The sequence below is a fragment of the Hemiscyllium ocellatum genome, unplaced genomic scaffold (assembly GCF_020745735.1).
Source record: "Hemiscyllium ocellatum isolate sHemOce1 unplaced genomic scaffold, sHemOce1.pat.X.cur. scaffold_93_pat_ctg1, whole genome shotgun sequence".
In the NCBI taxonomy this organism is placed as follows: Eukaryota; Metazoa; Chordata; class Chondrichthyes; order Orectolobiformes; family Hemiscylliidae; genus Hemiscyllium; species Hemiscyllium ocellatum.
The window spans coordinates 1187108-1210526 of record NW_026869319.1 but is presented as its reverse complement, the minus strand read 5'-3'; positions in this window follow the sequence as shown (position 1 = coordinate 1210526).

The window sequence follows — 23419 nt, the reverse complement described above, 5'->3', positions numbered from 1 at the left end:
TGGATACAGAATTGGCTGGTCTACAGAAGACAGCGAGTGGTAAGTAGAAGGAAAATATTCTGCCTGGATGTCAGTGGTGAGTGGCGTTCCCACAGGGCTCTGTCCTTGGGCCTCTACTGTTTATAATTTTTATTAATGACTTGGATGAGCTCATTAATAAATTGAAGGATTGGTCAGCAAGTTTTGCAGATGACACAAAGTTTGAGGTGTCATTGACGGAAGAGAAATGTTTGTAGGCTGCAGCGGGAACATTGACAGATGCACAGATGGGCTGAGAGGTGGCGACGGAGTTCAACCTGGATAAATGCGAGGTGATGCATTTTGGAAGTCGAATTTGAAAGCTGAGTACAGGATTAAGGAAGAATTCTTAGGTGTGGAGAACAGACGGTCTTGGTGTTCAGATGCAGTTTTAAAATGGCTACCCAGTGGAAAAAGATTGTTAGCATATGGTGTATTGGCTTTCATTTAACAGGGGGATTGAGTTTAAGAGTCGTGAGATCTTGTTGCAGCTCTGTAAAACTTTGGTTAGACTGCACTTGGAATACTGCGTCCAGTTCTGGTCACCCTATTATATGAAAGATGTGGATGCTTTGGAGAGGGTTCAGAGGAGGTTTACCAGGATGCTGCCTGCACTGGAGGGCTTACCTTATGAAGAGAAGTTGATTGAGCTTGGACTTTTTTCATTGGAGAAAAGAAAGAGGAGAGGGGATCTAATTGAGATATACAAGATAATGACCGATATAGATAGAGTTGAAGGGCAGAAATGGGTAACACGAAGGGTCATAGTTTTAAGCACTTTGGAGGAAAGTATAGAGGGGATGTCAGAGGCGGGATATTTACGCAGAGAGTTGTGAGAGCATGGAATGCGTTGCCAGCAGCAGTTGTGGAAGCAAGGTTATTGGTGGCATTTAAGAGACTGCTGGACATGCATGTGGTCACAGAAATGTGAGGATGCATACATGAGGATCAATGGTCGGCACAACAACGTGGGCTGAATGGCCTGTTCTGTGCTGTACTGTTTTTATGTTCTATGTTCTGTGTTCTATTTTCAAAGTCCTTGTACTTAATAATAACTTGGTCTTGGGTGTGGAAATGAGACCCATCATTTCAATGCTCCATACTGTGAGTTGTGCACTGTTGTCATCATATTTATATAAAAATGAACTGAATAAAGGTTGGGTGGGGGGGGTGTTGGGTTGTGTTTATTGGACAATCTAAAAGTTGTTATTACGAAAGAATGTCGGACCTTCAGTTAAAAGACTTGCTGTTAATGGTTAGAACCATGCTGAAAACATTTACACAGAGATTTCCAGTTCAAGTCACACACAAGAATGTTGCGCTGCGCTGATGCCGGCCATCAGTGGAGCTGCACAATTCTGTTTGGATACTGACATTGTGGAGATAACATACGCTGGATATGGTTTATGAGGGATTCAATGTAGATGTCATGTGCTGCAGGAACCCTTCACCTTTATAACACATTCATCAGGATTAGGTCCAAGGCACAGAATTACAGAGTTTAGGTGGCAGCCCAGAAGGGCTAAACTTGCAAGACATGATTGTTTACAGGTCATTGCTACAAATATTGAACTGCATTTGGACCAGCGCCATGTGCTAGTCCATTGACCAGTCTGCGCCAAACCCATCTCCCCGTTGTTCAGGTATGTCGCTAACCAGTTTACTGTAAGGGAGTGTGTGAGTAACTGCCCCAGCTCCAGTTTGGAAGCTCCCTAGACAGATTTTGGAGATGGCCAGTGTTTTGGAGGTCGTGGTGAGAGCCATAAATCTGTGTCTGAATGTAGGTTTTTTCTCAATGTCATTCCAACAGCTTTGCTGCCTGCAAGATGGTGTGTTTACTGAACTGAGCATGAATCGGCTGTTTACTACAGTCACTGAACTGTAATAGTTAGGTGTGCGCTCTGGTAATTCAATTAATGATCACTTCAATTGCTTTCAAGTGAAAAACAATGATTGGTTTATTTTAAAATATGTAAGAAACAAAGTGATATTAACTCTTCTTTATACAGATGTAAAAGTGACCTGTTGTATATTTCCCACAGTCTAATCAAGCAGCAATCAGATATTGTCTGGAAAGCAAGATTATGTGAACAGGACTATGTCCCAGGCAACATCACATCCTCTCTGGTAGGTTCTGTCCCACAGAAAGGACACAGCCAGCAGAAGAGGGCAGCTCCTTGGCATATAGTCAATATAGGTTGGCGTTGTGTCTCAGTGGTTAGCACTGCTGCCTCACAGCACCAGGGACCCAGGTTTGATTCCAGCCTTAGGCAACTGTCTTTGTGGAGTTGGCCCATTCTCCCTGTGTCTGCGTGGGTTTCCTCCACACAGTCCAAAGATGTGCAGCTCTGGTGAATTGCCCATGGTAGTGGGTTGCTCTTTGGAGGGTTGGTGTGGACTGATTGGGTCGAAGGGCCTGTTCCCATCCTGTGGGGAATCTAATCTAATCTTAATTGATGCTGGATCCTGTGGCGGCTAGACTGCTGTGTGGCAGGTTATGGGGAGCCAATAACAGGGAACCATTTAATTGACCACATCATCACCAATCAGCCTGCTGCAGATATACCCCTCCATCGGGGTATATCGGTAAGAATGGTCACTGCACAATCCTTATGGCGAGCAAGTGCTAACTTCACATTTTGCAGACCTTCCTCACCATGACATGTACTGAATGGTACAGACTTTAAACAGATTAAGCAACTAATGACGATGCATCCATGAGGTACAATGGCCCATCGGCAGCAGCAGAATCATATCTGTACAACTCATGGAGTCTGCAACTTCCTGGACGACGCACCTCCCACTGTACATTAACCACCACATCCCGACATACCTCCCGTAAGTAACCATCACGGCCCGACATTAGCCCCACTGCACAGTACCGTCACGGCCCGACCTACCTCCCACTGTACAGTAACTATCACGGCCTGACATACCTCCCACAGTAAAGTAACCATCACGGCCTGACATAGCCCCCACTGTACAGTAATTATCATGGCCCAACATACCTCCTACTGTACAGTAACCATCACGGCCAACATACCTCCCACTGTACAGTAACCATCACGGCCGACATACCTCCCACTGTACAGTAACCATCACGGCCCGACATACTCCCACTGTACAGTAACCATCACGGCCCGTCATACAACCCAATGTACGTTAACTATCAGGCCCAACATAGCCCCCACTGCACAGTAACTGTCACGGCCCAACATACCTCCCACTGTACAGTAACCATCACACCCCGACACACCTCCCACTGTACAGTAACCATCACGGCCCGACATACCTCCCACTGTACAGTAACTATCACGGCCTGAAATACCTCCCACAGTACAGTAACCACCAAAGCCCGACATACCTCCCACTGTAAAGTAACCATCACGGCCCGACATACCTCACTGTACAGTAACCATCATAGCCCGACATACCTACCACAGTACAGTAATCATCACGGCCCGGCATACCTCCCAAAGTTAAGTAACCATCAAGAGCTCAGTGCTTAGCACTGCTGCCTCACAGCACCAAGGTCCTAGGTTCAATTCCGGCCTTGGGTGTCTATCTGTGTGGAGTTTGTACCTTCCCCCATGTCTGAGTTAGTTTCCTCCGGGTGCTCTGGTTTCCTCCCACAGTCCAAAGATGCGCAGGTCTGGTGAATTTGCCACACTAAATTGCCCATAGTGTTCGGTGAATTAGTCAGGGTTAAGTACAGGGCAGGGCAATGGGTCTGGTTGGGTTACTCTTCTGAGGGTTGGTGTGGACTTTTTGGGCTGAAGGACCTGTTTCCACACCGTAGGGAATCTAATCTAACCTCCAAGGTTCAAGTCAGGAATATGATGGAATAATCACTTGTCTGAATGTGTACAGCTCCAACAGCATTCTAATATGGACTTAATAGCAACAGGAAACACAGTTGTGTGGGGAATATCCTGTCTCACAAACTTGATTGATTGTTTTGAGGAGGAGACAAAATTGATTGATGAGGGCATGAGGTTGGGCGTTGGCCGTTTGGACCTTAGGAAGGCCTTTGATATGGTTCCTTATGGCAGGCTCATACAGAAGGTGAAGTGAAATGGGATCAGCGGTCAGTTACTAAGATGGATAGAGACCTGCTTGGTCATAGAAGACAGAGTAGTGGTGGAACAGTGTTTTTGTGACTGGAGATCTGTAAATAGATTGGCAGAGTTGCAGATTGTGAGGATGATTGCCAGAGAATACAGCAGGATGTAGGTCAGCTGCAGACTTGGACAGAGAAAACGCAGATGTAACTTTATCTGGACAGTTGCGACGTGATGCGTTTTAGAAGGTCTAATATAGGAGATAAGTATAAAGTGGATGGAAAAAACTACTGGCCGCATCGACATCCGAACGTGGCAACACGGGTGGATAGGGTGATCAAGAAGACTGATGGCAAACTTGCAGACATGCATCAGAGCATGCAGTGTGAATATTAGCGGGTCATATTGCAGCTGTAGAGAAACTTAGTTCGGGCACATTTAGAATATTGTGTACATGACTGGTTGCCACATCGGCAGAATGACGTGGAAGTGTTAGAGAGGGTATGGAAATGTTTTACCAGGATGTTGCCTTGTTTGGAGGGTATTAGCCAGAAGGAGAAATTGAACAAACATGGTTTGTATGCACCTGGGCATCATTGGCTATGGGGCTACCTGATAGATATTTACAAAATTATCAGAGGCATAGATAGAAGGACAGTTAGAAGCTTTTTTTTCCAAAGTCGAAATACTCATGACCGTAGGTTTTAGGTAAAAGGGAGAAAGTTCACGAGATATGATCGGCAAGATTTTTTTTTGCTTTTCTAGACAGAACGTGCAAGTGCCTGGAATGCACTGATATAGGAGAAGGAGCCAATAGAGCAAGGTTTAAGAGGGATCTTGGCACAAATATGAGTGAGCAGGGAACAGAATGACGTAGAGGGTGTCTGAGCAAAAACTTTCGTATTAACTTTAGAACGGCATCATGTGTCAGTGCGGGCTTGCTGGGATGAAGGGTCTGTTCCTGTGCTGGACTGTTCTTTAAAACAAGATTTGAGTGCAAGAGTTGCAAGATGTTGACTGAATGATGACTGATGATCAACAGCCACATTCAGTGACTCTCTCCTCATCAACTTGCAGCTTCATACCCTCCCTCCCATAGCAGGGAAACTCAATTTGGAGAATGGGACGTGAAAGTCAGAGCTGGGAACTGGTGACTACATCTCGCCCCTCGCTCCTGCAGCCTTCTATCTTGTGCACTCGCGTCTTGGGGGAACACTGCACAGACAGAAGCTGCATGTACTCCACACCCACCTATGCTGACATCTGTCACATGCCAGCCTCATCATGCCATCCCAGCACATCTCCAACCCATTGACAGAACACTTTTGTACTTCAATGCTGCAGCTCAGGGTGCACTGAAAACTCTCAGTGCAATGCTGCTGCAAGGACACCGTGCTCAGGGACACACACCCAGCTCATGGACTGTCCCTCTGGGCTTCTCACTCCGTGTTGCTACACCCTCAATACTGCTGCAAGGACACTGTGCTCAGGGACACACACCAAGCTCATAGATGTCCCTCTGGTCTGCTCACTCCGTGTTTCTACACCCTCAATACTGCTGCAAAGACACGGTGCTCAGGGACACACACCAAGCTCATAGACTGTCCCTCTGGGCTGCTCCCTCGGTGTTTGTATGCACTCACTTTGAACTGACTTGAATGCTCACAGAATTATTGCCTTGCCTTACCCTGCCCTCAGCAATGCTTCCCCTCAACCAGAGCTACCAGGCTCACCCACCTGCTGTATTGTCTTGGTGTTGTGGTTCTGTTCGCCGAGCTGGGACATTGTGTTGCAAACGTTTCGTCCCCTGTCTAGGTGACATCCTCAGTGCTTGGGAGCCTCCTGTGAAGCGCTTCTGTGATGTTTCCTCCGGCATTTATAGTGACTTGTATCTGCAGCTTCCGGTTGTCAGTTCTTGCTGCGGTGGTCAGTATATTGGGTCCAGGTCGATGTGCTTATTGATTGAATCTGTGGATGAGTGCCATGCCTCTAGGAATTCCCTGGCTGTTCTCTGTTTGGCTTGTCCTATAATAGTAGTGCTGTCCCTGTTGAACTCATGTTGCTTTTCATCTGAGTGTTTGGCTACTATGAATTGCTGGTCATGTCGTTTTGTGGCTAGGTGGTGTTCATGGATAGAAACCGTTAGCTGTCTTCCTGTTTCTCCTATGTAGTGTTTTGTGCAGTCCTTGCATGGGATTTTGTACACTACATTGGTTTTGCTCATGCTGGGTGTCGGGTCCTTCGTCCTGGTGAGTTGTCTCAGAGGGGCTGTGTTTTGTGTGCTGTCATGAGTCCTAGTGGTCGCAATAGTCAGGCTGTCAGTTCAGAAATGTTTTTGATGTATGGTAGTGTGGCTAGTCCTTTGGGTTGTGGCATGTCCTCATTCCGTTGTATTTCCCTTAGGCATCTGTTGAGGAAATTGCGGGGTTATCTGTTTTTGGCGAATACATTGTATATGTGTTCATCTTCCTCTTTTTGCAATTCTGGTGTACAGCAGTGTTTTGTGGCCGTTTGAACAGGGTCTTGATGCAACTTCTTTTGTGTGTATTGGGGTGGTTGCTTTCGTAGTTTAGGGCTTGGTCTGTGTGTGTGGCTTTCCTGTATACCTTTGTGGTGAATTCTACTTTCGGTGTTCTCTGTACCATCACATCTAAGAATGGGAGTTGGTTGTCCTTTTCTTCCTCTCTCGTGAATCGGAATCCTGTGAGTGTGGCGTTGATAATCCGGTATGTATTCTCGGACGCACACAACAGACTACACAAGTATAGACAAGAAATTGAGCTCCAAAAATCGTTAATTTTAAAAACCACCATTCAGGAATGGACCCGGACCATAGAACAGGCCGTCACCATAAGGCAGAACAGAACCACACAACGCAAAAAAAGACGGCACTAAAAGAAAAAAAAGGCCAAACTAACACACAACAGAGAGGACACCACAAACCACTCTTGGGTTAGAAATCTCTCCCACAGACAGCTCACAGACATGGAAAGAACAATACTGGCCAAGGGTCTCAATTACAACCACAGGGACACCAAGACAGCAGACTTCCTAGTAGCACTAGAATGCACACTCAGAAACAATGGACTGACAGAAGAGACACAACAAACAGTGAGACAAAGTATCGTACCCCTGATAACAAGGAAAAGACAAACACATAACCTCAACAACAAGGAGAGGGAAGCACTAAAAGCACTAAGAAACGATAAGAACATAATCATACTACCAGCAGATAAAGGCAGAATGACCGTCATTCTGGACAAAGCAGAGTACATCCAAAAAGCGCAACAGCTATGTGCAGATACCAACACCTACCAAAAGAGGGAGTTATACCCCACCCCACAGCTCACCAAGAGGATAAACAACACACTGAGGAACCTACAAAAAAACTGACAGATAACCAGGCTTTACCGACAGAGAATGAAATCTGAAAGCAACAACACCGCTAGATTCTATGGACTACCTAAAGTGCACAAACCAGACATCCCACTCAGACCCATAGTATCACTACCAGGGACACCATCACACAAACTGGCTAAAGAACTACAGCTGAAACTGAAACACCAGATCAGCGGATCCAGACACTCTACACAGTCAACACCGGAATTCTTGGACATCATCAGAGATATACACATAGACAAGGAAGAAACTATGGTCTCATTCGACGTAACGGCACTGTTCACCTCTATCGACAAAACCCGAGCCAGAGAAACAACAGCCAACCTGCTGGACATTCAGAACAGACAACAAGACGGGGAACCTATCAACAAAGACGGCATACTCAAACTACTGGACCTGTGCCTCACAACACACTTCACATTCAACAACCAAATATATGAACAAATCAACGGCACACCAATTTGCTCATCCATCTCTGGAATCATAGCAGAAGTGATAATGCAAAGATTAGAACAAACAGTCTTACCGCAAATTCAATCCAAACTCTGGGTCAGATATGTGGATGACAACTTTGTAATCATTAAGAACACACCAGTTCATCAACGCCACACACACAGGAATCCGATTCACTAGAGAGGAAGAAAAGGACAACCAATGCCCATTCCTAGTCGTGATGGTACAGAGAACACCGAACGGAGAATTCACCACAAAGGTATACAGGAAAGCCACACACACAGACCAAGTCCTAAATGACGAAAGCAACCACGCCAACACACACAAAAGAATTTGCATCAAGACACTGTTCAAAAAGGCCACAACACACTGCAGTACACCAGAACTGCAAAAAGAGGAAGAAGAACACCTATACAATGTATTCGCCAAAAACGGATACCCCCGCAATTTCATCAACAGATGCCGAAAGGAAAGACAACGGAATGAGGACATGCCGCAACCTAAAGGACTACCATACATCAAGAATACTTCTGAACTGACAGCCAGAATACTGCGACCACTAGGACTCATAACAGCACATGAACCAACAGCCACTCTCAGACAACAACTCACCAGGACGAAGGACCCGATACCCAGCATGAGCAAAACCAATGTAGTGTACAAAATTCCATGCAAGGACTCCACAAAACACTACATAGGACAAACAGGAAGACAGAAGATCCGCATCCATGAACACCAACTAGCCAGGAAACGACATGACCAGCTATCCTTAGTAGCCACACACTGAGATGACAAGCAACATGTGTTCGACTGGGACAACACTACTATTATAGGACAAGCCAAACAGAGAACATCCAGGGAACTCCTGTAAGCATGACACTCATCCACAGATTCAATCAATAAGCACATTGACCTGGACACAATTTACCAGCCACTGCAGTAGACAGCTGGAACTGACAACCGGAAGCGGCAGATACAAATCACTATAAATCATAGAAGCGCTTCACAGGAGGCTCCCAAGCACTGAGGATGTCACCTAGACAGGCGACGAAACGTCTGCAACACAAATTCCCAGCTCGGCGCACAGAACCACAACAGGGAAGAGCTGCTTTCATGCAAATCCACATTTTGTATGTGGGAACTGCTTATTAAGTCCTGACAGCAAAATCATCTGGTGAACGTCGTCCCGACTGCTCGAATTTCAATCTATTTTGTTTGAACAGATATTTCAAGGCCGCTGCATATCAGACAACAGGAAGAGATAAAGGATGATTTTGCACTGTGTCCTTCGCAGGACCAGCTTGTCTCCCCAGGCACCTAAAGTCTTTATTGTGGGTCAGAGAGCTTCAAAATTAATAGAGCACTGAAGGAGGCCATTTAGACATTGTACACCGACGAGCTCTCCAACATCACAACTTGAAAACGGAGAGAACAGAGTGTGTGTGTCTGTGTGCGTGTGCGTGAGAGAGAGAAAAAATAACAGGCAAAAAGGGAGTGAAGAGAGATAAAAGGAATGGAGAGAAAACGGAGTGACAGAGTGAGTGAGAACAAGAGGTATCAGATGAGGGTGAAGTGAGATCAGAAGACAGCATGAGGAGAAATACACAGAAATTATATTTAGAAACTCCCACAGACTGCAAGCCCTTTGTCTGGTGCCGTACCCAGTGAGCACAATGCTATCATCCCAGATCATTTATCACCAATAATATCACAGAGCCGGGATGCTGACGGCTGAGCAGGATCCAAAAGAACAATAGATTGGTTCCAGGGAGAAGGTGAATTAATTAAATATTCTGGGCCAACAGGAACTTGTCGTCCCTCTAGACACTGTGTGAGAGACAGGGCGAGAGAATCTCAGTGAGGGGATCACTGACAGGAGGGAAATCAACATTTCAGCTGTGGGTCAAATAATGACCAATAAAGTTTGAACACCTCGTCCATGGTTTTGGATTCACATTTCAATTCATATAGCTCCACATCGTAAGTGTATTTTAACAAACTTGTCTCTTTGTAGTTTTCATGTTTTTGTATGTACAGAAATGCTTGTTTTTCGTCCCTGTATTTTGTGTTGAATAAACACATTTTATTACTGAGGAAGAAAGGACCTGTTCCGATGGGACAGTTTTCGTCTGAACCGTGCTGCGGCCAGAGTCGGGGTGATTCCTAACTAAGGCTGTAGACAGATCTTTAAACTGATTAGGAGTGTGTGTGAGTGCGGGGTGGGGGTGCAGTTATAGGGTTTAATTAGCATAGAGGGGGTAAGAGTACAGAGCTCAGGAGAGTTTATTTAAATCTGCAGCACAGATACAAATAGGACAGTGTATGGAAAGTTTAAGCAATCAAACTTCAAGCAAACTGGACAAACAAATGACAATGAGAAGAGAAACTGTTAATACAGGATTGAAGGGGTTATATCTGAATGCACGTAGTATAAAGAATAGAGTAAATGAGCTTGTGGTACAGATTAAAATTGGTAGGTATGACGTGATGGGCATCACAGAGAAGTGGCTGCAAGGGGTCAGGATATTCAAGGACATATATTGTATCGAAAAGGTAGATGTTAGAGGGAGTGGATTTCCATTTTTAATAAGAAATGAAATGAAATCAATAGTAAGAAATAAAGAAGGTCAGATGGTGTAGAATTTGCGTGGGTAGAATTGAGGAACCACAAAGGAAAGAGAATCACAGTTGGAGACTTGCACAGGCCTCCAAAGAGTAGTCAGGAGCAGGGGGACAAGATACACCAGGAGATAGTAAAGATCTGTAGGAAAGGCAAAGTTATAGTGATCATAGGGGATTTCAATATGCAAGTGGAATTAGAAACCAGGTTGGTAGTGAATCGCAAGAAAAGGAATTTGATAAAATGTCTACAGGATGGATTTTTGGAGTATCATGTGGTGGAGCCCACTCGGGAAGAGATGTCACTGGATTTAATGAAACAGGCTAGATAAGGGAGTTTAAGATGAAGGAAAACTTCAGAAGCAGTGATCAGAACATGGTTGAATTTATTCTGCAATATGAGAGAGAAGAAAGCATCAGAGTTAACAGTATTTCAGCTGAATAAAGGCAACTGGAGAGGCAGAAGGGAGAAGATGGGTAGAATTGACCGGGACAGGGGTCTAGCAGGAAAGACAGAGGAACAGCAATGGCAGGTAAACCCAATGTTAATACAGGAGACACTGCAGAGATTTATGCTGAGTAATAGAGACATGGTACAGGGAGGATGAGGCAACCAGGGCTGACAAGGGAAATCAGGGATTGCATATAAGCAAAAGAGCGGTGAATGGCAGAGGAAGCGGGAGAATTGGGGCCAACAGAAGGCAAGAAAAAATAAATAAGGAGGGAGAAGGTTAAATATGGGGCTAACTTAACCACTAATACAAAGAAAACTGTAAGAGATTCTTTAGATATATAAAGTGCAAAAAAGAGTAAAAGTGAATATGGACCACTGGAAAATGATACTGGAGAGACAGTAGTGGGAAACAAAGAAATAGCTGAGGAAATTTGCATCAGTCTTCACGGTGGAAGACACGAGAAATTTCCCAGAACTGAAGAGAGTGAGAGGGCAGTCCTGAATACTGTGGCCATCACCAAGAAGAACATGTTAGAAAACGGAATGGCCTGAATGTGGATAACTCACCTGGACCAGTTGGACTACACCATAACCTTGTAAGGGAGATAGCTGAAGAGTTCGTGCAAGTGGAAGTGGTAACCGAAAAGGCCATGTGGCTGTATACTTGCTAACATGATACCCTGTTTAATAAGGGAGTTAGGCAGAAGATGTAAAACTGTAGACTGATTTGCCTAACCTTGTATGTGGGTAACATCATGGAATCCATCGTGAAGAATGGGATTTCTGAATACTTGGAGGTCTTTGGTAAAATAGGACTGAGTCAGCATGTTTCATCAAGGGGAGGTCATGCCTGACAAACCGGCTAGGATACTGTGAGGGAGTAATGAGCAGATTGGATCAAAGAGAACCGATGGATATTATCCATCTGCACCTCAAGAATCCTTTGGCAAGGTGCCATGCATGAGGCTGTTGCGAAAGATATGGGTCCATGGTTTTAGAGGTAAGGTGCTAGCATGGATAGAAGTTTGGCTGTCTAACAGAAAACAGAGAGTGGGGATCAAAGGGTTCTTCTCAGGATTGCAGCCAGTGACAAGTGATGTTTCACAAGAATCAGTGGTGGGACCACAACTTTTCACTTTGTGCATTCATTATCTATATGAAGGAACTGACCGCATTCTGGCTAAGCTTTCAAACAGTGCAAAAATGATAAAGGGACAGGTAGCATTGAAGAGGAGGTTCGGCTGCAGGAAGGTGCTCTAGCACATTTCCTCAACTTCGCACACCTCTGCCCTTGAACTACACCCTTCCAACTGCAACAAGTTAGAACCTCTCTGGTGCTCGCCTTCCATCCCACCAACCTCAGGATACAACGTATCATCCTCCGCCATTTCTGCCGCCAACAGTCAGAACACACCACCAGAGATATACTTCCTCCCATTCCTATCATCAAACTGCTGAGACCATTCCCTCACAATCTCTCTCTCGTTAGGTCCACGCGGCCCCTTCCACTTCCACCTTCCACTCCCCGCACCTTCCCTTGCCATTGCAAAATGTATGAAAGCTGTGCCAACACCTCCCACCTCACGTTCACCCATGACCCCAATGGATCCTTCCACATCAGGCAGAGAACATCCTGTGCATCCAAACACCTCATCTAGTCTGTCCATTTCTCCTGGTCTCCACTACATTGGCGAGACAGGACGTCAACATGCAGAACGGTTCAGGGAACACTCTCAGACACCCAAATCCAACAACCCCACTGCCCTGTGGCAGAATACTTCAACTCCCCCTCCCACTCTGCCAAGGTCTTACAAGTTTTTGGCCTCCTTCACTGCCAGATTCTTGCCACCTGACGTCTGAAGGAAGAACGCATCATCTTCTGCCTTGTGACCCTGCAAACACACAGTATCAAGGACAATTTCACCAGTTTCTTCATCTCCCCTCCCTCCACCTTATTGGAGATCAAACCCTCCAACTGAGGACCGCCTTCTTGAACTGTCCTACTTTTCCATCTTCCTTCCCATATATCCACTCCACCTTTCATTCTGACCTATCACTGTCACCACCTACCTTCATTGAGCTGTCACCTTCCAAGCTACCTTCCTCCCAGCGCCAGCCCCTCCCATTTATTTCTCTGCCCACTTCCGCCCACCCCACATTCCTGATGAAGGCTTTATGCCTGAAACGTCGAATCTCCTGCTTTTCTATGACAACCCTTTTTGACTCTGATCTCCAGCATCTACGGTCCTCACTTTCACCTACTGAAGGACTTTCACAGGTTTGGAGAGTGAGCAACCAAGTTGGAGATGGAGTACAACGTGGGAGAGTGTGGGAACGCATTTTGCCAGGATGAATAGAGACATGGAGTATTTTCTAAATAGCAAGCCAATTCAGAAATCTGAAGTGCAAAAAGACTAAGGGGTTCCAGTCCAGAAGTCTTGAAAGGTAAACTTGCAGGTTGTCAGTAGTTAAGAAGGCAAATACAATGATGGTATTTATTTCAAGAGCGCTTGGATATAAAAGCAGGGATGTACTCCTAAGGCTCTACAAGGCTTTGGTCATGCCACATTTGGATTATTCCGCGCAGTTTTGGGTCCCATGTCTCAGGAAGGATTCACTGGTCCTGGAGCGTTTTCGGAAGAGATTCCCGCGAATGGTGCCAGGAAATAAAAGCTTAACATATAAAATATATTTGAGGGCTCTGGTTCTATATTTGGTAGAGTTCAGAAGAAGAATGTTAGGAGGTCAACTGAAACTTACAGAATACTAAATGACCTTGGAAAGAGAGGATTTTGGGAAGATATATCCAATGGTAGGAGAGACTAGTACCTGAGGGGACAGTGTAAAGAGAAGACCTTTTCAAAAAATGATAAGGAGAAACTTCTTCAGCCAGAGGGCGGTGAAACGATGGAATTCACTGCCGCAGAGGGCTGTCGAGTCCAGGTCATTGAGAATATTTAGGGGTGAGACAGATAGGTTCTTGACTATAAAGGGGATCAAGGGTTACAGGTAGAAAGTGGGAGAATGGGGTAGAGAAGCTTAACAGCCATCATGGAATGGCGGAGCAGGTTCAATGGGCCTAATGGCCAAATTTCTGTCCCAATGTCGTTTGGTTGCATGGTTAATATTGGCTCTCCTCATTCCTCATTGGAGATGTATCCTGGAATTTGATCACCATATGATTTATAAAGAAATAAATTCCAATACAGATTGCTGGGAAATATCATGTTCCCTCTATCCAGTCTCAGCAGCCATGCCCCAATATCATAATCACACTGCAATTAAAATCCAGTGAAATTTACTTCAATGCAGTTGATTGAGATCGATAACATTATCAGCATGACCCTCACCTGCCATCTCTGACCCTTGAATAACCATCTGAATTGTGTGTCACATCATATTCTCTGTTAATTTATCCATGCCATTTGTCTGTTATCACTCTTGTTGTCATAGGCAATTTTCTGGCAGATTATGGACTAGAAAAGTTCTCTACATGTTTTACTGACATTATAATCACATCACTGATCAGTAGGTACAGACTGTATGTTTCGATTTATAAACGGAGAAACTTGTTTATGTTCTGACAATCCTTTGGCATTACTGCCATACCTAAGGCAAATTGAATGATTACATACATTCAATCTACCATCTCAAATATTTCTTCCTGTTCACCCCCACACACATATCGCATGCCAAATGTCTAAACTATAAATGTTCTTTTGAATTTTAATAAAATCAATATTGAATTCAAAGGGGTTAAAGGGGTTAGCTGGAGCTATTTGTTCAGTGACTGTGATTAATATCAATCTCCGTGGATCCTAATTATGGCGTGAAGAGTTTCCGTCATTGAAAGATAAATGGGCTCTGTTCAATGTGCTATCCCACAGTGTGAGTAGGAACATCACTGACAGCACTAACAGGGATCAGCAGCTCGAGAGAGAGAGAGGGAGGAGACATCAGAATCAGAGAATATTAGACTGGAATGTTCCAACAGTGGATCAGAATCTGAGAACTTTAGACTGGAATGTTCCAACAATGGATCCGAATCAGAGAACATTAGACTGGAATGTCCCAACAATGGACAGGAGATTATCCTGGGGTCTTTACTGGCTTTCTCGGCCTTGGATATCATTAGCATCACGGATCCTGGATATCCTTTGGATTATTCAAGGTGGTTACTATCCCATCCTTGCAATAGTTGGTGTTCCTGGTAAGTCATTATATTTGTCTACTAAACCGGGTTGAACTGAATTTCTGCTCATGATATATAAATTTTGGAAAGTGCAAGTCAATGTCTTCAGTTCCAAACAAAAAATACTTTCCTTATAAAAAATAACTATCAAACTACTATTTATAAATTACTCACTGATATGCGAGAAGGACACAGAATGTTCTCAAACTCCATAATCCATTTTGTCCTTCACAGATTTACATCTCCATGTCCTCCCCACTCACCAATCCTGTCCAAAACCACCATCATGATATCTCAATCTCGTCTGCAGTGTCAGTGCAACTTCTGAATGAACCATAATTTTTGCCTTTGTTCAATCTGGATGCAACAGTTTCAACTGCCTTCTAAACCACATGTCCATCACTAAATAATTGCTCTTGAGGATGTTTGACGTGTTCTCTGCACGTGCAGGAAGACAGTTTATGGTGGTCAAGCCATTGACTCATAATCTAGAGCCACAGAATAATAGTCTGTTGATATCTCATGAAGGAAAGTGGTGGAATTTAAAAGCAAACATTATTATTTGTGAGAAAAACCCACCTGCTTGCCTGAAGTCCTTTAGGTAAGTCAATGTGCCAACCTTCCCTAGTCAGGTTTACGTGTGACTTCATTGATTAACATGTGGGTGTACTGCACCTTTAAACTACCTGACAGCACCAAGTCTTCTGAAAAGTAGATATACCTTAACATTTGGTCGAACAACTCGATTAGCTCATTGTCTTGAGACAAAAACAATTTCAGCCAAACAGTTTAAATTATACCCCAAATGACCCACCTCCAATCAAGTTTGAATGTATTATATTGGTAATCTTAAAAGCCAATGACACAATCCAATAGTTTGGAGGTACAAGACCGTGAAAAGTTGAACAGTTGAGAGCAGAGCTGCCAAGCTACCAGCATGCAAAGACTGCCTGAAAAATAGCTCCCTTTAAAGTATATTTATTGATTAGTAACTAGTGAAGCTGAATCCCCCAGAAGAAAAGAAGACAGGAATATGGAGAAGAACCGAAAGCTTCCTGGTTTTGAGATAAGACGTTTTATTTTGTAAATCTTAATTAGGAGTCCTATCGGACTCGTATTGTGGAGTGGGAAGGTCAAAGATAGGTTAGAGGAAGAAGTTGTAAATATTCGTTCGATTATTATTCTCTGTAATACTTCAAGAAATAAAGTTGTTCATTTTTACTTTAAATAGTTCTTAGACTCTAGAATTATCACACATTACTGCTTTGGATAAATCTTTTCTCTGTTGCTGGTTTTAATTAAGAAGGAGAATTTATCCTGTGTTGTAACACTACAAACCCCCAGCAATGTGTTTACTCTTTACTGTCCTGTGGAACAACTGAACCAGCCACTCAGTCTAAGATTGGCGTAACATGCTGCCCTGAACAGGGCTGCATACATCCTGTGAGAGAAGAACAAAAGTCAAGACAGATCCCTTCCTCTACCTGTTTCCCGTAGTTGTACATCTCATTTCTATTCAGGTAGGCGATCATTACATCTTTTAGGTGTATTCGATCTCATTGAAGTTCTCCCCGAGTGTGAGGCACATCTCCATAGGCAACTCTGATGCTGGCTTTATTGATGCTGACGTACAGACATAAGGAACTTATAAATTCCATGTCAGTCGTAGTGCATAGAGAAATAATGGTGTTTCATAACACAGGAAGAAAACGGCGATGTCGAAGTGAGAGAAAAGAATTATTGTGATCATCCCTGAGTGTGCTGAGGCAGTATTTGGCTTACTGTGGATAGACGTTCTCTCAAGTCTCACCAGACTAATCCCTGGGATGATGGCAACATGAACAGTGAGTGAAGCTCAGTGAGAGAATACGGTGATTGCATTGAACATTAAGGGGGATGTACAATCAATTATGATGTTATAAACAGACACTGTTATGGTGATAATTTCCATGGCTTTTTTTTCACTCGGGTTACATGATTCTCGATAGTTTAAGAGTCTCTGAGAACGTTCCACCCAACTACTCCCGCTACCTATTTCAATTCAGAGAGAGAGAGAGAGAGAGAGAGGTTCAGGCTTTCAAAAAAAAACTCTTCCAACGTTAATGCAGTTCAATTGTTGCGTGATCCTGCAATCAACGTCATGCTATCCATAATCCCGACAGAAGCAACAGTACCTTCATTATAAAAGAGTTAACTCTTCCCAGCAGCTTCTGACCTACATACAGCACATTGGAGTGACTTCTCGGAGATAGAAGATGCCTCCTTGAGACTTTACTCAAAATATTTGGTTTCCCTCCTCACTGCCCGCAAACAATGTTAAGGTAACACACGTTCTACAAACAATGGAACCACGATTAACACCATGGAGCACCCTATCAATGCAGTCTCGGTTTCATTTATTTGTCATGTTAGAGTACAAATGACGCCCTCCTGTTTCTGTGTAACTATCTCGTGGGGCTAAATAGCCTCCTCCTGGTCTCATGGAACAGTTTTAAGGGTCTGATTGGGCTCTGCCTGTTCCTGTTTAACAGCTCGATGTACAGACCAGACTCCTTCTCTTCCTGTGGAATAGGCAGATGGATAGAATGGGCTGTCCCTCTTCCTGTTCAGTACTTTCCACGGGCTCAATGGCTTCCACATATCAGTGTGCAAACAGCCTGGGATGCTGATTGAGCTCCTCTATTAACTGTGGAAATGTGCAGTGTCTGGCAGCGCTGTTACGTGAATGTTACCGACACTTTAACAGCACAAAACGGAATGCTGTCCTGGTCTTGCTGCACATGGACACAGAATGGTTCAGGAGCTGATGGGGCACAAAATCTCTGAATATTGTGTGATCTTCAGTCATCATACCTACTTCAGATCTTATGATGGGGAAAGACATTGATGTAGCTGTTGGAGATGTTTGTGCTGAGGAGGCTAACCTGAGGATCTCCTGCAGAGATATCCCGGGACTGAGAGGATTATTGGCCACCGACCACAAGCATCTTTCTTTGTGCTCTGAAAGACCCAGACAAGTGGGAGGTTACACCTGATTTCCATTCAACTCAAATAAGTGGGTGGCCCTGATGTCATCCTCAGTCAAATACTGACGTGGTATCAAAGCCATTCACTGTTTGCTGAGCCCGTGTGTCCACCTCTCGTTCATATCAATGAGATGACGATGTATGTGTAAGGAATGTTTTCCTCTCACAGCGGGTAATCAATGTCAGGAATTATCTGTGCTAGCGAGTTATGGGAGCTACATCACTGAAAGTATTTAAGGAGGACTTGGATGGATTTTTGACCTGTCAGACAGCTAAGGGACGTGAAGAATTCGGCATTAAAAAGGAGTTAATGCCAATAGTAGATCAGCCATGATGGTAGACAATGGCTTGATCATCCGAATTTGCTGATTCGGTTCCTTATGTCCTCATATTCTGTAATTACGAAGTTAATGGTTGTAATTTTCCTGAACGTTCTGTTATTGAACGTTGCAATCAGACAGAGCAAAGTGTTTTGTGAGTCATCGCTGGGTGAGATATGGGGTTGTATTCACAGTGAATCTGGTCCTATATTATGACCAACAAATAAAGCACAAGTTTCAGAGAGGAGACACTCTGCAAAGAGACCAGAGGCGTCTTTCGAACCCAGCCTGGATTTCCAAATAACATTTTCCAACCCACACTAAACCGTGTGTGTGTGACAGTCTTGAGTGATTGAATGAGATGCTGTGTTACTGTGGATCACGTAATTAGAGCAAGTGGCCTCCAAATGCTCCTTGCAGGAGCTGTGAGTGGTTGAATGGAATATAAGAACATAGGACTGAGCAGCAGGAGTGTGCCATTAGACACTTTGTCACCGCTCCATCATGTGATTGTGGTCTCCCCAGCACTTTTCTGTCTACATTTTCTACATTCACTTTTCTGTCAAATGTCAACAAATACAACTTTGAATAAATGCAAACATCCAGGCACCACAAACTTCTGGAGAGGGAATTTCCACTTGGACAGCCCTTTGAAAATTTCTCATATGTGGTCCAGTCAATGTTGGAGGGTCACTGTTTCCTTTTCCGCCACACTCCTCCACTGGTTACACCGATCTTAAATGTAACCAGTTTAGTGATGTGGCCAATGATATCGGTCTCAGAGTAGATCATTTTCTAGAAAAAAACTTTACAGACTGACACTTTGCTATCTGGTGGAACAAAGTAAGAGAAAGGGATCAATCGGCTGTTGCTTCTCAGGCAGGGAGCAATTTTCTCCCTCTCTGTGTTGAAACATACAATAATGTCAACTGAACACCAAAATGGGCCATGTGTGCTCTCCTGGAGCATTCTCTGGTAAACCTGATTATGGATTATATGCAGGTGCGTCATTGCTCTTGTTGTACACAATTCCATTCAATCTCAAAAAGTCCCCACTTTATAATTTGATGATATGCTTATACGTGTCTGTGTAATTTGTAAATATTGGTAGTTGTCTTCGTAGTATGCGTATTGATATCAATACACCTTTTTCTTCAAATTTATTCTCTAACTTTAGTCTCCCCAAAAAGAGATAATATGCATCCAGCTGATGCACTATTCTGAAAGTCATGGTGTTTCAATACTATTTCTATGCTAAGATCGGAACTGATTATCCCCCATAACCAAAGGCCAGGAATGAGAAAAGGGAAGCCTCTTTGAAAATGTCGAAAATAATTATATCCTTTTATGTTAGTGTTAGAGAATCAAAACTGCACACAGTGCATCAGGTGTGGTCTCAGCAATGCCTTGTACAGATACAGTAAAACATTCCTGCGATTCAACCTGATACCTTTTGTCAAAAACAGCATCATTCCACGAACCTTTCAAATACATTCTGCATCTGCAGACTGACTTCACATGATTCATGTCCCAGGAACATGGAAACCGCCTGTGTCACAGAGTACTGCAATCTCTCTCCATTTAAATTGATTACCATTATTTTATCCTTCATGCCAAAATACACAATTTACCTTATGTGATTTCTACAGAAGGTTTGCGCACTAACCTTCCCTGTCAGTAATCATATTGCAGACTCAGTATCTCAATTTGACGACACAATGAATGACCATCTTGATGTACGAGCTAATTGAGCTCCAAGCCATTCCCTCCCCTTCCTCCAGATCTTTGATGCAGATGTTTGGTCAATGATAACCCCACAGTGATCTCTGAGGCATTCCATCAGTTAGAGCTTTGCAGGCTGAAAGTAAACATATCTCTCTACTCTCTATTTCCTGCTAGTGACATATTTCCTGTTCCCGCGTAGCCGTTCAGGAGGCTTGAATGGCCTCGTCCTGGGCTGTGTAATGTACTCAACGATATGAATTACTTAATTCTATATTCCTGTATAATTTCTTAGAGGGGCAGAATGGTCTCCTCCTGTCTCATTGTAACGATCCTTTCTGACGGATTGGGGTGGTCCCCTACCCTGTAACAGCATCGAGTGGTGGATTAAGGGAACAACACATGGGTTTGGGGCGGCAGTGTATCTCTGTAACAGCCTCGCGGGTGGATTGAGATAACAACACATCCAGAATTCTCATGGCTGGTCCGATTGTCTCTGATCATCCCTCTCCTGTCTATTCCCGATAAACATTTACTCTTGTGTCCAGCAAAGATCATTCGAGCTCAGCCTAGAATATCCTCAATAACAGAGTCATCCGTATTCCCTGAGGATGAGGATACCACAGACCGCACGGCACTAAATGCAAAGGGTCATCTTTATTTCATTGTCGGACCCATTACATTAAAACTGTGCTAACCTCGCATCAAATCACCACCTCTTTTCATGCTTAAGGATATACTAATTATGAATAACCATAAACCATTCTGCCCTCCAAACCTGTCCCACATTCCCACTGACTCTTTCCAGTCAAATATGTATCAAACCCAGCCTCTGCTGCAATCTCAGAAAGTGAATACTTGACAGCATAACACCACGTGAGCATAAAAAAGGAGCAGAATGAGGCCATTCGGCCCATCGAGTCTGATATGCCATTCAATAATTTCTTGTATGTACACCAAACTCATTATTCTTGTTCCCTTGATAAACCAAAAACGTGCCGATTTGAGTCCTAATGACACTAGGGCGTGTGTGTGTGTGTGTGTGTGTCCATGTGATTGTTTTCTGTGTATTTGTGTGGCTACATCTGTGTACGTATGTATCAGCCTCTGTGTTTTTATCTGTATTTGTGTCTATTTGTGTGCAACTGTCTATGTCTCTGTGTATTGCAATGTGTGTGTATGCCTATCTCCTTATATGTGTTGTGCATTTTAATATGTTGGGGTGTTACCTATACGTCTGTGCATCTCTGTGCAGTGAGGTATCTGTTTTTGTTTGAGAGTGAATGGACTGATGTTGGAACTGACAGTGGGTTTAAAGTGAGAACTGAATGTTGCTCTTTACTCAGTTGACGTGAAATGGATGTTTCAGAAGCTCCACATGAGCCAACTTGTTTCTGTCCGGCTCATGCCAGGTTCCTCCCCACATGGCGGGAGAAAGGAGTGTGAGGGAACAGATATCAGGCACAGCACCACCCGGCTTGGCTCTTTCTATCCCATTCCAGACAGTTTCTCCTGGAACAGGAGAAAGAGAGAGAGGGAGGGAAAGTGGAAATGGGTGACTCTGCTGTTAGTGCTGGTGGATGTGGGGCTGGGGGGATTGGTGAGGTGTCTGGAATGAGTCAGTCGACAGTTGTAAATCAATTTAGTATTATTAGTGTCGGGGGTATTGCGTAGGTGACAGAGAAAGTGAGGAAGAAAGTTGCTGAACTCAATCGTGAGTTTGGAAATGCCTGAGCCTTATTTGGAAATAGAATGCGAGCCTTGTTCGGGGGTTAGTGCTATAACAGGTATACAGGGAGTGTGAAGGAGCAGATAGAATATGGTGACCCTTATCCTGACAGAGCGGAGAAGGTTATTGACGCTTATCCTGTATCACAGCGTCACGATGACCCTTCTGGGGTGTCTTGTCCAGGTCTATCACCAATAACGCCACAGACAATGTCCCTCAGATTCAGTATAAGTGGAGTTTACAAATAACAAGGAGAAGCAAACATTGGTGTATTCTATATCGAAACTAAAACTGTTGCAGAAATTCTGAGCGTCATATGCTCTGAAAATTAGACATGGAAATATCATGGATACTGCAGTCTTACTGGATGGTCTCAAGTTGCATTTCAACAGCGTTGACTAAGTTACTGCTCATGCTGTGAAAAATAAATTCTCTAAGTATATATCAGGTGGTTTGAAGAGTATGTATTGAAGCAAACTAGAGATAAAGGTTTTTTTTTCGGATTTGGTGTTGTGTGGTCAGGAGGACTAATCAATGTCCTTGTTCGGATGCAGCTTTGGAGGAGTAGTGACATTAATATGTTGTATTTTACACATATAAAATATGTGTCTGCATACAATATAGAATGTTTGTACATTTTGGTCAAATTGATGGAAGCATGGAGCCGAGAGGGTCAGGTTTGTTCCAGTGAATTGGGAAAATACAAAATAACATTCTGTGGGAGATAAGCAATGATTGTTAGAGTCATAGAGTCCTATAGGCCTTTCAGCTCAAACTGATCCATTCCGACCAAAATGTCAATTCACACTAACCCCAGTTCCCAGCCATTGCCCCGCATCCTTCTCATCCTTTCCGATCCTGTATTTGTCAAAATGTATTCTAAATGTTGTGAATGTACCCACCTTAACTACTTCTGCTGGTAGCTCATTCCATATGCGTATCACCCTGTGTGTAAAAAAGTTGCTCCTCAGGTTCCCTTGTATTCTTACCCCTCTGAATTGATGCGCTCTAGTCCGTGATTGTCCAATCCCGGGAAGTAAAGGCTGGGTGCATTCACTCTATCCATGCCTGTTATGATCTTATACCCTTCAATAAGATCCTCTCCCCAGTCTCATACACGCAAAAGTAAAAGGTCCTAGCTATTCCAATCTCTCCCGATAACTCAGAGCCTTGAGTCCTTGGCAACATCCTTGTAAATTTCTTCTGCACTCATTCCAGTTTAATAACATCATTCCTATAGCAAAGTTAACAAAACTGATCATAACGCTATAAGTATGGCCTCATCAGTGCCCCGTGTTCTGCAACACAGCTCCCCAAATTCGCTTCTTAGTGCCCTGACTGATGAATGCCAATGTGCCAAAAGTGTTCTTCATTGCCCTGCCTACCTCTCTATCAACTTTCAGAGAACCATGCACCTGAATTCCAA